The sequence below is a fragment of the Wyeomyia smithii genome, chromosome 3 (assembly GCF_029784165.1).
Source record: "Wyeomyia smithii strain HCP4-BCI-WySm-NY-G18 chromosome 3, ASM2978416v1, whole genome shotgun sequence".
Taxonomy (NCBI): domain Eukaryota; kingdom Metazoa; phylum Arthropoda; class Insecta; order Diptera; family Culicidae; genus Wyeomyia; species Wyeomyia smithii.
The window spans coordinates 3,734,384-3,746,947 of NC_073696.1; positions in this window are offsets into that span (position 1 = coordinate 3,734,384).

Genomic DNA, 12,564 nt, shown 5'->3' on the forward strand with positions numbered 1-12,564 from the left:
ATGTTTGGAAAAAGCACGTGTTTTATTTAACGTGCGAATAAAGTGGGAAAATTTCAAGAGACATGGAGAAATCCATAATCTTACTCAATGTCGGAATTGTCAAGCCTATGGTCATGGAACTCGAAACTGCCATATGGCAGCAAAATGTATGATTTGTGGTGACACTAGTCACACGAAAGATATCTGCCACGTGAAAGAGACCACTAATAGTTTCAAATGTGTAAATTGTGGGGGAAATCACAAATTTAATTTCTTTAATTGTCCTGTAAGGTCAAAAATTATTGCTTCCAGACAACGTAGGAATTGTAAGCAACCTGTTGTCAATGTGGGTATACAAAAGACTTTCAATACTGTTCAGGCATCACCAGCACTTTCATTAGCAGGTGTGTCTGTAGGTAATAATTTAAATTCAGGTAACAAATTTCAGACAAATAATCCTGTTCAGGCAACAACAGGCTGTTCATATGCCAGTGTCCTTACAGATAATATTTCAAATTCAAACAGTAACAAACCATTCGTGTTTGGTCCTGAAAAGTCAGCCAGTATTGATTTAGGTAGTCCAACTCCAGAAAAGATTGAATACCTACAACAATCCATGCTGCAGCTAATGTCCGTTTTGTTGAACTGTAACTCGATGTACGAGGCTGTTCAAGAAGGAATAAAATTTACAACTAATATTGTTATGAAATTGAAATTCAGCAATGATTTTAAATAATGCTGTAAATTTTCTAAATTGGAATGCTCGCTCTTTAAAAGCGAAAGAAGATGAATTTTTCAATTTTTTAACAGTCCACGATGTGCATATTGCAGTTGTGACTGAAACGCTTTTAAAGCCAAATATTGAACTAAAAAAGAACCCAAATTATATAGTTCATAGGTTTGATAGAATTGATGTTGCCGGTGGTGGAGTTGCAATAGTTATCCACCGTCGAATAAAACATCGTGTTTTACCCCATCTTGAAACCAAAGTTATCGAGAGTTTGGGAATTGAAATTGGAGATTTGCAAAAACTCACAAGAAATAAATCTAAATTTTTAATCATCGGTGATTTTAATGCGAAACACCGATCTTGGAATAATGCTCAAAGCAATTCCAATGGAAAAATATTGTTTAATGATTGCTCGGCTGGATTTTATTCAGTTTTATTTCCAAATGGTCTTACATGTTATTCTTCTATTAGGAATCCATCTAACAAATCAAAGTCATTCATGCAGTGATTTATTAACTCATGCTGACTTTGATTCTAATCATCTTCCCATAACATTTTCTATTTTCCATGAAACTATTTTAAATCCCACTAGATCTGTGTTAAATTATCACAAGACTAATTGGGATAGATATCGTTCTACGATCGAAGAAAATTTGAATGATGATATTATTTTACAAAATAGTGCTGACATTGACAGAGCATTAGATAATTTTAGCAGCTTAATACTCAATGCCCGGAATCTATCAGTTCCTAAGGCTCGAGTGAAATTTAATGCACCAATTATTGACAGTGAACTTTAACTTCTTATACGTTTGAAGAACATACGGAGACGTCATTACCAAAGATCTCGTGATCCTGCTTTGAAACTTATTTTTCAAGAATTACAAAAGGAAATTAAACATAGATTCACTCTCTTGCGAAATGAGAATTTCATGAGAGAAGTTGAACAACTAAAACCTTATTCAAAACCTTTCTGGAAGCTTTCGAAGGTTCTTAAGAAACCTTCGAAGCCCATTCCAGTCCTTAAAGATGGTGATTGCATTTTTCTAACGAATGAACAAAAATCTCAAAACTTGCTCAGCAGTTTGAGAGTGTTCATAACTTCAATTTGAACGTAGTAAGTCCTATTGAAAATGAAGTAAACCAAAAGTATGATCAGATCACCACCCAAGAATTTCTTTCTGAAGAGGTATTGGAAACAAACTTGAATGAGGTGCGAACTATTCTCAAAAAATTCAAAAACATGAAAGCACCATGAGATGATGGGATTTTCTATATCCTTATTAAAAGACTTCCCGAAAACTCTTTAAATTTTTTTGGTAAAAATTTTTAACAGATGCTTTGCACTAGCATATTTTCCTACGAAATGGAAAAATGCCAAAGTCACTCCAATTTTAAAACCCGAAAAGAATCCAGCTGAAGCATCAAGTTATCGACCAATTAGTTCCCTCTATTAGCAAACTTTTTGAAAGAATAATTCTCAATAGAATGATAACACATATTAATGAGAACTCAATTTTTGCAAATGAGCAGTTTGGTTTTTGCCATGGGCATTCCACTACTCATCAGTTACTTAGAGTAACAAATATGATTCGAACTAATAAATCTGAAGGCTATTCGACTGGAGCAGCTCTACTAGATATAGAAAAGGCATTCGACAGTGTTTGGCATAAAGGTTAAATAGCTAAAATGTCAAATTTCAGTTTTCCGCTTTACCTTACAAAAATGATACAAAGTTATTTGACTGACCGCACTCTTCAGGTTAACTATCTTAATGGTAAATCTAATAGATTGCCTCTTAGAGCTGGTGTGCCTCAGGGGAGTATCTTGGGCCCAATCTTATATAACATTTTTACTTCTGATCTTCCTGATTTACCACCAGGTTGTGAGAAATCTCTATTTTGTGACGATACAAGCATTTCCGCAAAAGGAAAAAGCCTTCGTGTCATATGCAGTCGGCTACAAAAAAGTTTAGATATATTTTCTTCATACTTGCAGAAATGGAAGATTTCCCCTAATGCTTCTAAAACACAGTTAATTATTTTTCCTCATAAGCCAAGAGTTTCATTTCTCAAACCCACCCATAACCACGTTATTAAGATGAACGGTGTGGTATTAAATTGGTCTGATCAAGTTTAATACTTAGGGCTAATTTATGATAAGAATCTTACTTTCAAGGAGCACATTGAAAATATCCAGTCAAAGTGCAATAAGTATATCAAATGTTTATATCCTCTTATTAACAGGAATTCTAGACTTTGTCTCAAGAATAAACTGTTAATTTACAAACACATTTTTGGGCCAGCAATGTTATATGCAGTTCCCATCTGGATAAAATGTTGTACAACCAGGAAGAAGACACTTCAAAGGATTCAGAATAAACTTTTGAAAATGATTTTGAAGCGTCCTCCCTGGTTTAGCACGAACGAGCTACATAGGCTCACTAATGTAGAAACATTAGAAAATATGTCAAGCCAAATTTTCAACAAACTCCGACAAAAATCGTTGCAATCCTCAATTGCAACGATTAGCTCAGATCGATAGTTTAAAATAGTTTTAAGTTTATTTTAAGTTTTGTTTTATCCCTTTTTTTTCCTTGAAAAGTAGGTTTAATAATTTTCCTACAATTACATTAACTTAACTGCGAAAGCTAATAACATTCAATAATATAAAAAAACGTACAAATATATATAAAAGTGTTGGAATGTCACCATTTGTGGCAGAACACACAATACTAATTCTGAATAGATATTAGTACATAAATAAATCATTACAAACATTCCCACCCCCCCCCCCCCCCTATTAAAAAAAAAAAAGGACCTGGACTGTGATATTTGTTAGGAATCAATTCGCACGCTTTCGCACGTTCTGTAAAAGTCCTCCTGTTTATTTATTTTCGAAAAAAGTCGTCTTCCAACGGAACAATTTTAAAACTGTTTCTTTTATATATGAACTAGAAAAAATGTTTGTTTTTGTGTGAGCAAAAGAAAATGTTTTTTTTTTCAGTAACTAATAAAACCCTAAAAGCCTTGAACATTTGAATGGAAAACATGTGGAATCGTGAATGTTCAAGTTTAAATAAAAGAAAAAATAGGTGGGACACAGTCTTCCGGGTTAGCTACTACTACTGATATAATTTTGTCGTGAATGTGAATTCCGTTCGTTACAGCTTGGCACAATCTCACCCTGAAAGGGCTCGAACAGTGTACAGTTCGGAAAAACATTATTTTCTGAGCCAACACAGGTTCAATCTAAACATATAAAAATGCAGCTCTGTCTGTCTGATCTGTCTGGTTTGGAAACTACTGAACCAATCGGCGTGAAATTTGGTATATAGCGGTTTTAGGGGTCGAGAAAGGTGTTTAAGAAAGTTCGAGACCCCTTCCTCTTCTGGAAAGAAGGGGTCCCATACAAATGAAACACAAATCTATACACATCTCGAAAACTAATGGAACCAAATTTAGCAGATGGATGTTTTAGGGGTAACAAATATATCCATAATATTTTGACACCCCTTTTTCTTTTATAAAAGAGGAGTTCCATACAAATGGAACACAAATTTCTGCACATTTCGAAAACTAACCAAGTAAATGAAACCAAATTTGGCAAGTGGATGTTTTAAGGGGTAACAAACCCATAATGGTTTGACACTCCTCCCTCTTTTGTAAGGGGGGGGGGGGGGGGTCCCATACAAATGAAACAATAATTTCGCACAGGTCGAGAACCAATCAACCAAATACAACCAAATTCGGTATGTGAATATTTTTAGGAGTAACAAATATGTCCATAATTATTCGACACCCCTCCCTCTTCTGTTGAAAAGGGGTTCCAAACAAATGAAACACAAATTTTTGCGCATCTCGAAAACTAACCAAATAAATGGAGGCAAATTTGGCAGGTGAATATCTTCAGAGGTAACAAACATGCACATAATGTTTCGACACCCCTCCTTCTCCTGGAAGGGATGGGTTCCACACAAATGAAATACAAATTTCTGCACATCTCGAGAAATAATCAAGTAAAAGGAGCAAAGTTTGGTATGTGGAGGTTTTTGGGAGCAAAAAATATTTTCGTGGTGGTTCGACACCTTTCCCACTTCTTGATGGGAGGGTCTCTCATACAAATCAGACCCAAATTTCTACGGTAGTTTGTCACTCCCCCGGAAGGGGAGGAAGGTTTCCCATACAAACTAAACAGATATTTCAACCAGGTTTTCCGAAAAACAGCCTAAAATGATCGGGTTAATGCACAGGAGCCAAAACTCGTCTCCAGGCGCAATTGTTAAATTTAAAATGGAAATTTTGAAATCCAAGATGGCGACTTCCGGTGTCTGGAAAACAGCCGAAAATGACCCAATACCACCCAATATGGGTGTTTCTTCAACCAGAATGACGCTCAGAAACCAGAAATTGTCTCCAAATGCCGACTGGCGACTTCCGGTCTCTGTAAAAAAGCCGAAAATGACAGAAAACCACCCAATATGGGTATTTCCGGAATCGTAATGATGCACTGAAGTCACAAATCGACCTCAGACAACATTTTGAACTGTAAGATAGCAACTTCCGGGTTCTGGAAAACAGCCAAAAATGGCCGATTTCCATCCAATATGAGTATCTCCGGAACCAGAATTATGCCCAGAAGCTAACAATCGATCACAGGTACCATTTTAAATTCAAAGATGGCGACTTCCGGTGTCTGGCAAACAACCGAAAATGACCAAATAACACCTAATATGGGCGTTTATTAAACCAGAATGACGCTCAGGGGCCAGAAATTGTCTCCAAATGCCATATTAAAATCCAAGATGGCGACTTCCGGTTTCTGAAAAATCTCCTAATGTGACCAAATATTATTCAATATGAGTATCACCGGAACCAGAATAATGGAAGGAGCTAAAAATGAACCTCAGACACCATTTTGAATTGTCAGATGGCAACTTCTGAGAACAGCCGAAAATAACCGAATACTACTACATATGGATATTTCCGTAATCGAAATAATGTAAAGAAGCTAAGCATTGACCCTGGACACCATTTTGAATTCGAAGATGACCACTTTCACTTTCTGGAAAACAACGAGAATAACTGAATACCATCCAATATGGGTATTTCCGGAATAGAGGCAGGGCCGGTGTCACATTATTTTCCCGAATGGGTAGTAAGGAATAAAGAAGGTTTATGGGTAGCCGGGGGGAGTGGGGGGGGGCGACCTACTGATACCTGAACATAATTTTACGAAAAATTGACAGTACATGGTTGCATTAAAAAATAGACTTTTTTGCATGGTCATATAAAAAAATAAAGACAGATAATTGATTTTAATGGATTTCCCATGGAAGGTAATTGTATAAGCTCACTTGCAAAAGCACGCCTTCCGAGTGTTTACCGAAACATTCGCCATGGTGGACGAAAATGCGATAATGAAATGCGAAACGAAATACGTGTAGGCATGTTTTTAAGTTCTTTCTTCGTTTTATTTACCAATTGCACCTCAATTTTCGTGACAAAATTGTTGGAGTAGGTCTTACGCTCCTGGTTTTCCCAGAAGCTCTGGATGGGATGCCGCTGAGGAACGTAGATTGGGTTGGCCGACCTGGGTACCACATCGATTTTCAGCCGCTTCATATACTCACACGATTGCTTCGAGTAGTGGGCCGACACCAGATCCGGTCAAAGCCCCGCGTCTACGCCCCTATAGTATTTCTTGATCAACGACGCAACTTCCGGCAGGCACTTCGTACTATAAATTTCCCCGTTCACGGCCAATACGGAGCTCCACGCTGAATGTCAGCCACAGCAGCATCTTCTTTGGGAACTTGGTGTGTGAAATGAACTTCACCTCAGAGCTTACGTCCTTCGAGAAGGAAGTAAAAAACGAAGTGCTCTGCCAGTCGTTTCCATCCAGGGTGAGATAGGTCTCGGCGTCGACCACCACCATCACGTCGCGATTCGCCTGTCGACTCGACCATATTGTTCAGCCGCTGCACTGCGTCATGGCCTGCAGCTCCGAGGCTAATGGACGGGACTATCGCTTTCTGACATGTATGTCCATGTTCGCCAGGTACTTTTCCACTTTTTGGCCGGTTACACCGACCTCCCGATCAAGCGTACGCAGTGATGTAACCCCTTTCTCTCGGTCTTCCTCTTCAGTATTCTTTGGAGCATCTTGTCGTTCAGGGTCGTCGGCCGTCCGGAACCTGTCTTTCTTACGATGCTCTGATAGAAGTCCAATAGTGCCAAGATGTTGTAGATACCAGAACAAGCGTAACCGGCGTCCCTTTTCCGTACGATGTCCGTTTTTTTCGCCATTGCGGTTAAAGTTCGAGTCATTTTTTTTCTGCCGACTCATGGGTTACTATGATTGATGCTGCATGGGTAGTTTCGTCAGTGCATGTAAAGGTAAACCCATGAAAAATCGACATTTTTTTAATGCGAACGTTAGGGCTCACCAATTTTGTCTTCCCGAAAAAAGTCTCCATCCCCAATTTAAGCTTAATCGGACTTCTGATAAGCTTTCACTTACAGTCGTGGGAGTCTTACATTTTTAACCAACGAAAAAAATGCACAAGGGTAGCTCTTGAAGTTTCCGAAATCGACTTTTTTTGATAGCAAATCTCTTAAAAATGAGATGTCGAGATCTGATGTAATTTCAAAAAAATTTTGGAAAAAATCAACTTTCAGGGACACGGAAACATTTGCGCTGGGAGACTTGAACTACACCAGAACACACAAGAGACACTTCCAGCTCGAATACTTTTTTCATCGATCAAAAAATGTAACTTTGACCGCTTTTAGGCTCTACTTCCCGAAATAAGATTGAGCTCAAATTTGCCATACGAAATTTTTACGAAAAAAAAACTTTAAAACTCTATCTTAAACTATCAAAAATGGTGAAATTTAAAATTATTTAGGTTGGTGCAAAATACAAAATACAGTCACCGCTCGATAACTGCAAGTCTTTTAACTGCAACGCTTTTTAACTGCAAGACCGATAGCTGCAACAACTTTGCAGTTATCGGACCGCAATCCGTCAAAGCTGATGTCAAAGTCATATTTGACATTGAAGTGACAGATCTCGCGAAGGGATTCTAAATGCATTCGAAAATGAAAATTGTTGAATCTCTAGAATCATTTCAAAAGGACTTTTTCATTTCTCTTGATTTTTTTTTCGATTTCGTTTACTTGTCTCTTCATTCTATATGGGAGATTATAGATCTCCACTATTAATCATTAATTATTATAAAAGAAAGAAATTATTCCTTGTGCATTGTTTGGCTAGCTTTCACTACTCAGCGAGGCAGTGCATAGTAGATCACAAACAATGTTTTGTGACCTAGCGTTTAATAGACCATTTTAGGAACTGACAAGTGTCACGGATCCTGCTGACATTGATGTTGCTTTTACTTGCGTTATGTCAGTGGTTTCGAGCTTTCTGTCAAAATTTCATCCATGAATTAAGTTCAGAAACGTCTCGTGAAATGGTCTATTGTAGTAATGAACTTTATCTTCGCCTACATATTGGTTACGTGAAGTAGTTACTAAAACGCAATAGATTATGATGCGGAAATATGAATATCAAATTGATTAATCGAAAAGCACATTTCGACATCATTAAAAACAAAAATGGTAGTGTCGGACTCCCCTCTAAATTTTGGCATGTGTCAGGTGTTGCAATTATCGAACGGCATTCGATAACTGCAATGTAAACATGTTGCAGTTAGCAAACGACGACTGTATATTAAATCTAAGACTAAAAAATTGCCAACAAGCGGTAACTGTATTAATTTTTATCTAGGAGCCAAGATTCAAAAACATTTGATCGTTAAGTAAAAAGTCGTTTATGGAGAAGAAAAATTTGAGATTAAGAAGGGAGTCTTTTGTAAAGTATTTAAAAAGTATGATTGAAAATTGTATTCATTATAAATATTCACGTGGATTTTAAAATAGACGCGATTTTTCATGCGTTATTTGTTTTAATATCAATTTCCATTTTACGGCTACTGTTTTGAAAAGCTGGATATGAATATAGAATCGCCACGTAATTCAGCCGATTCTAAACAATAGCAGATTTTACTTATTTCGTTACAACAAGCCTGGTATTGATCAATCAGAGAAAACAAACAAATTCGAGAACAATTAAAAAAAAACCCTTTTCTCCTTGAAAGGTATAGCAATCACTTGTAAAACCGAAAGTATAAAAGTGCTCCAAAGGGCCGAATGGCATATATCACTCGACTCAGCATTTTCTGTATGCGTGTGTGTGTATGTGTGTGTGTGTATGTGCAGATTTTTATTCTCACTCACTTGTCTCAGAGATGGCTGGACCGATTTTCATGAAATTCATTGCAAATGAAAGGTCTTGTTGCCCCATAAGACCCTATTGAATTTTATTGTAATCGGATTTTTAGTTTGGAGGTTATGTTTAAAAATGTGAAAATCACGAAACAACAATATCTCAGAAACTACACAACCGATTTGAACAAAATTGGTCTCAAAAGAACGGGCTACCTTAAGAACCCTTATCTTTTGAATTTTATGAAGATTGAACTTGTGGTTCAAAAGTTAAGAAAAGAAACGTGTTCTGAAGACTATTTAATCTCACTCATGTTTCTCAGAGATGGCTGAACCGATTTTCATAAAATCAGTGTTAAATGGAAGATCTAAGTGCCCCATAAGACCCTATTGATTTGTTTTGCAATCGGACTGTTACTTTGCCTGTTATGTTTAAAAATGTGAAATCCAGCTATGCAAAGGAACATATTCCGAAGACTACTTGGACTCACTCACTTTTCTCAGAGATGGCCGACCCGATTTCCACAAAATTAGTGTCAAATGAATGGTCTAGCTGCCTCAGAAGACCCTATTGAATTTTTCTGTAATCGAACTGTAACTTCATTTGTAATGTGCCGACTTGTGAAAATCACGAAACTTCATTATCTCAGAAACTACACAACCGATTTGATTATTATTATCAGATGAGCGGGCTAGTTAAGGGTTAACTGATGAATAATGATTGAACACGTGGCTTCAATGTTTGGCTGCCCTACACGTTCCCATGTCATTTGATTATAATCGAACTTAAGCAACCGTTATGTATTAAATTGTTAATAAAACAACGAAAGTCTATTATCTCAAAGATTACATGACTTATTTGAACATAACTAGTGTCATACGAACGAGTCATCTCTCAAACTTACAAACAACAAACTTCATAACAATTTGATATGTGGCTCAAAAGTTATGGAAAGAAGAGAAATTCAAAGACTATTTAAAACTATACCTGCTTTGATTGATATATTTATGTGGCCTCAACATAATTTAAATGTGGTGTCGTACTATTTGAACGTTCCAAGTTCATTGATTCCTTGCGGTTTGTTTGAAGTCTGCAAATGCACGACGAATCGGCCATAGGATATGATCAAAGTCGAATAACAAATCGTTTGAAATGATTGGTTTTATCGAAATGACAACATCCTCGTCTTTTGGCTTCTGTACATCGCCCTAATTCTGAATATATTCATATTGGGTGGTATTCTGTCTTTATCAGCAGACTTTCTGGCATCAATCTGACACCGGAAATACCCATATTGGGAGGTATTTTTGGTTGTTTTCCAGAAACTAAAAGTGGTCGTCTTCAAATTCAAAATAGTGTCCAGGGTCAATGTTTGGTTTCTATGCATCATCACGTTTACGGAAATATCCATATTGAGTATTATTCGGTCATTTCCGACTGTTGCCTATAAGTTGCCACCTAGCAATTCAAAATAATGCCTGAGGTCAATTGTTAGCTCCTTGCATCATTCTTGTTCCAGAGATACTCATATTGGATAGTATTTGTTTATTTTAGGCTGTTTTTCACAAACCGGTAGTCGCCATCTTGGATTTCAAAATGGTATTTAGGATACTGGTTAAAGAAAAACTCAAATTGGGTGATATTTGGTCACTTTGGAAAAGTCGTCATTTTGGACTTTAAAATTGCCTGTGAAATCAATTTTCGTCATCTGGGCGTGATTCTGGTTCCGAAAACATTCATATTGAATGGTATTTGGTCATTTCCGGCTGTTTGCCAGACACCGGAAGTCACCATCATAAAATTCAAGATTGTGTCTGTGATCAATTTTTAGCTTCTGTGCATCTTTCTGGTTCCAGAAATATTAATATTTAATGGGAATCGTCCATTTCAGGCTGTTTTCCAGAAACCGGAAGTTGCCATCTTACAATTCAAAATGTTGTCTGAAGTCGATTTGTGGTTCCAGTGCATAATTACGGTTCCGGAAATACCCATATTGGGTGGTATTTGGTCATTTGCCGCTGTTTTTCCGACACCGGAAGTCACCATTTTGGATTTCATAATGGCATTTGGAGACAATTTCTGGATTTTGTACGGCATACTGGTTAAAGAAAAACTAATATTGGGTGGTATTTGGTTATTTTCTGCTGTTTTCAGAAACCGTAAGTCGCCATCTTAGAATTTGAAATGCTATCTGTGGTCGATTTTAGCTCCTGTGTATTATTCTAGATCCGGATATTATTATATTGGGTGGAAATCGGCCATTTTCGGCTGTTTTCCAGAAACCGGAAGTTGCCATCTTACAATCCAAAATGTTGTCTGAGGTCGATTATGAAACATATTTGTTACCACTAAAAACATTCACCTGCCAATATGGTTCCATTTATTTGATTAGTTCGCGAGATGTGCAGAAATTTGTGAAGAAACATGTACTTCCAGAAGAGGGAGGGGCGTCAAACCATTATGGACATATTTGTTACCTCTAAAAACATTCACATACCAAGTTTGGTTGTATTTTCTTGATTGGTTCTTGAGCTGTGCGAAATTTGTATTTCATTTTCATGGGATCCCTCCCTTATAGAAGAGGGAGTCGGGTTTCAAACCATTATGTACATGTTTGTTACCACGAAAAACATTTACCTGCCAAATTTTGTTCCATTTGGTTAATTAGTTCTCGAGATGTGCCCAAATTTGTGTTTCATCCAACTATTATGGACATATTAGTTACCCCTTAAAACATCCACATGCCAACTTCGGTTTTATTTGCTTGGTTTGTTCTTGAGTTGTGCAGAAATTTATGTTTCATTTGTATGGGCCCCCTCCCTTCCAGAAGAAGGAGGGGTTTCAAACTATCATAGGAACCTTTATCGGCACCAAAAACCCCTACTACAAATTTTCACGTCGATCGGTTTGGTAGTTTTCGAGCGTATATGGATCAGACAGACCGGACTGCATTTTTATATGTAAAGATTACAACATCAATACTTTAGAACCTAAAGAGTGAATATACATTTATTGGTTTGAAGCGTTCATGTAAATCTATTTTTACAAATAAAAAATTGAATGAGAAAGGCTGGGTCTGACCGCTAGGTGGATTAATTTAGGTTTTTTTAGATGTATCCGATAGCTCCGTGTGGGTAAATACCCACATGGATATTTTCCGAGTGGGTACTACTACCCATACTACCCACATGAACCGCCGGCCATGAATAGAGGTGATGTACAAAAGCCAAAAGTCGAGGATGTTGTCATTCCGATAAAACCAATCGTTCAAAACGATATAAACAAATCGCAAAGAATCGATCAATGAATTTAGAATGTTTAAAATTATTAAATTGAACACAAAAATAGGCGGGACGAAGTTTGTCGGGTGCATAATATTTCCTAAACACATTGGAGACGACATCCTAACGTACCAACTGCGCAGTAAGTTGATGTGATTTCTTGATCGGGTTGGTTTGCCTGGGACATCGGTGTACGCGAATCAGTTCCGGTTGCACTCCGTCTGTACCAGCTGCTGTGGTATTCTTTAGCGTGAGAGATATTCTTTCTTTGTCACTCAGTGT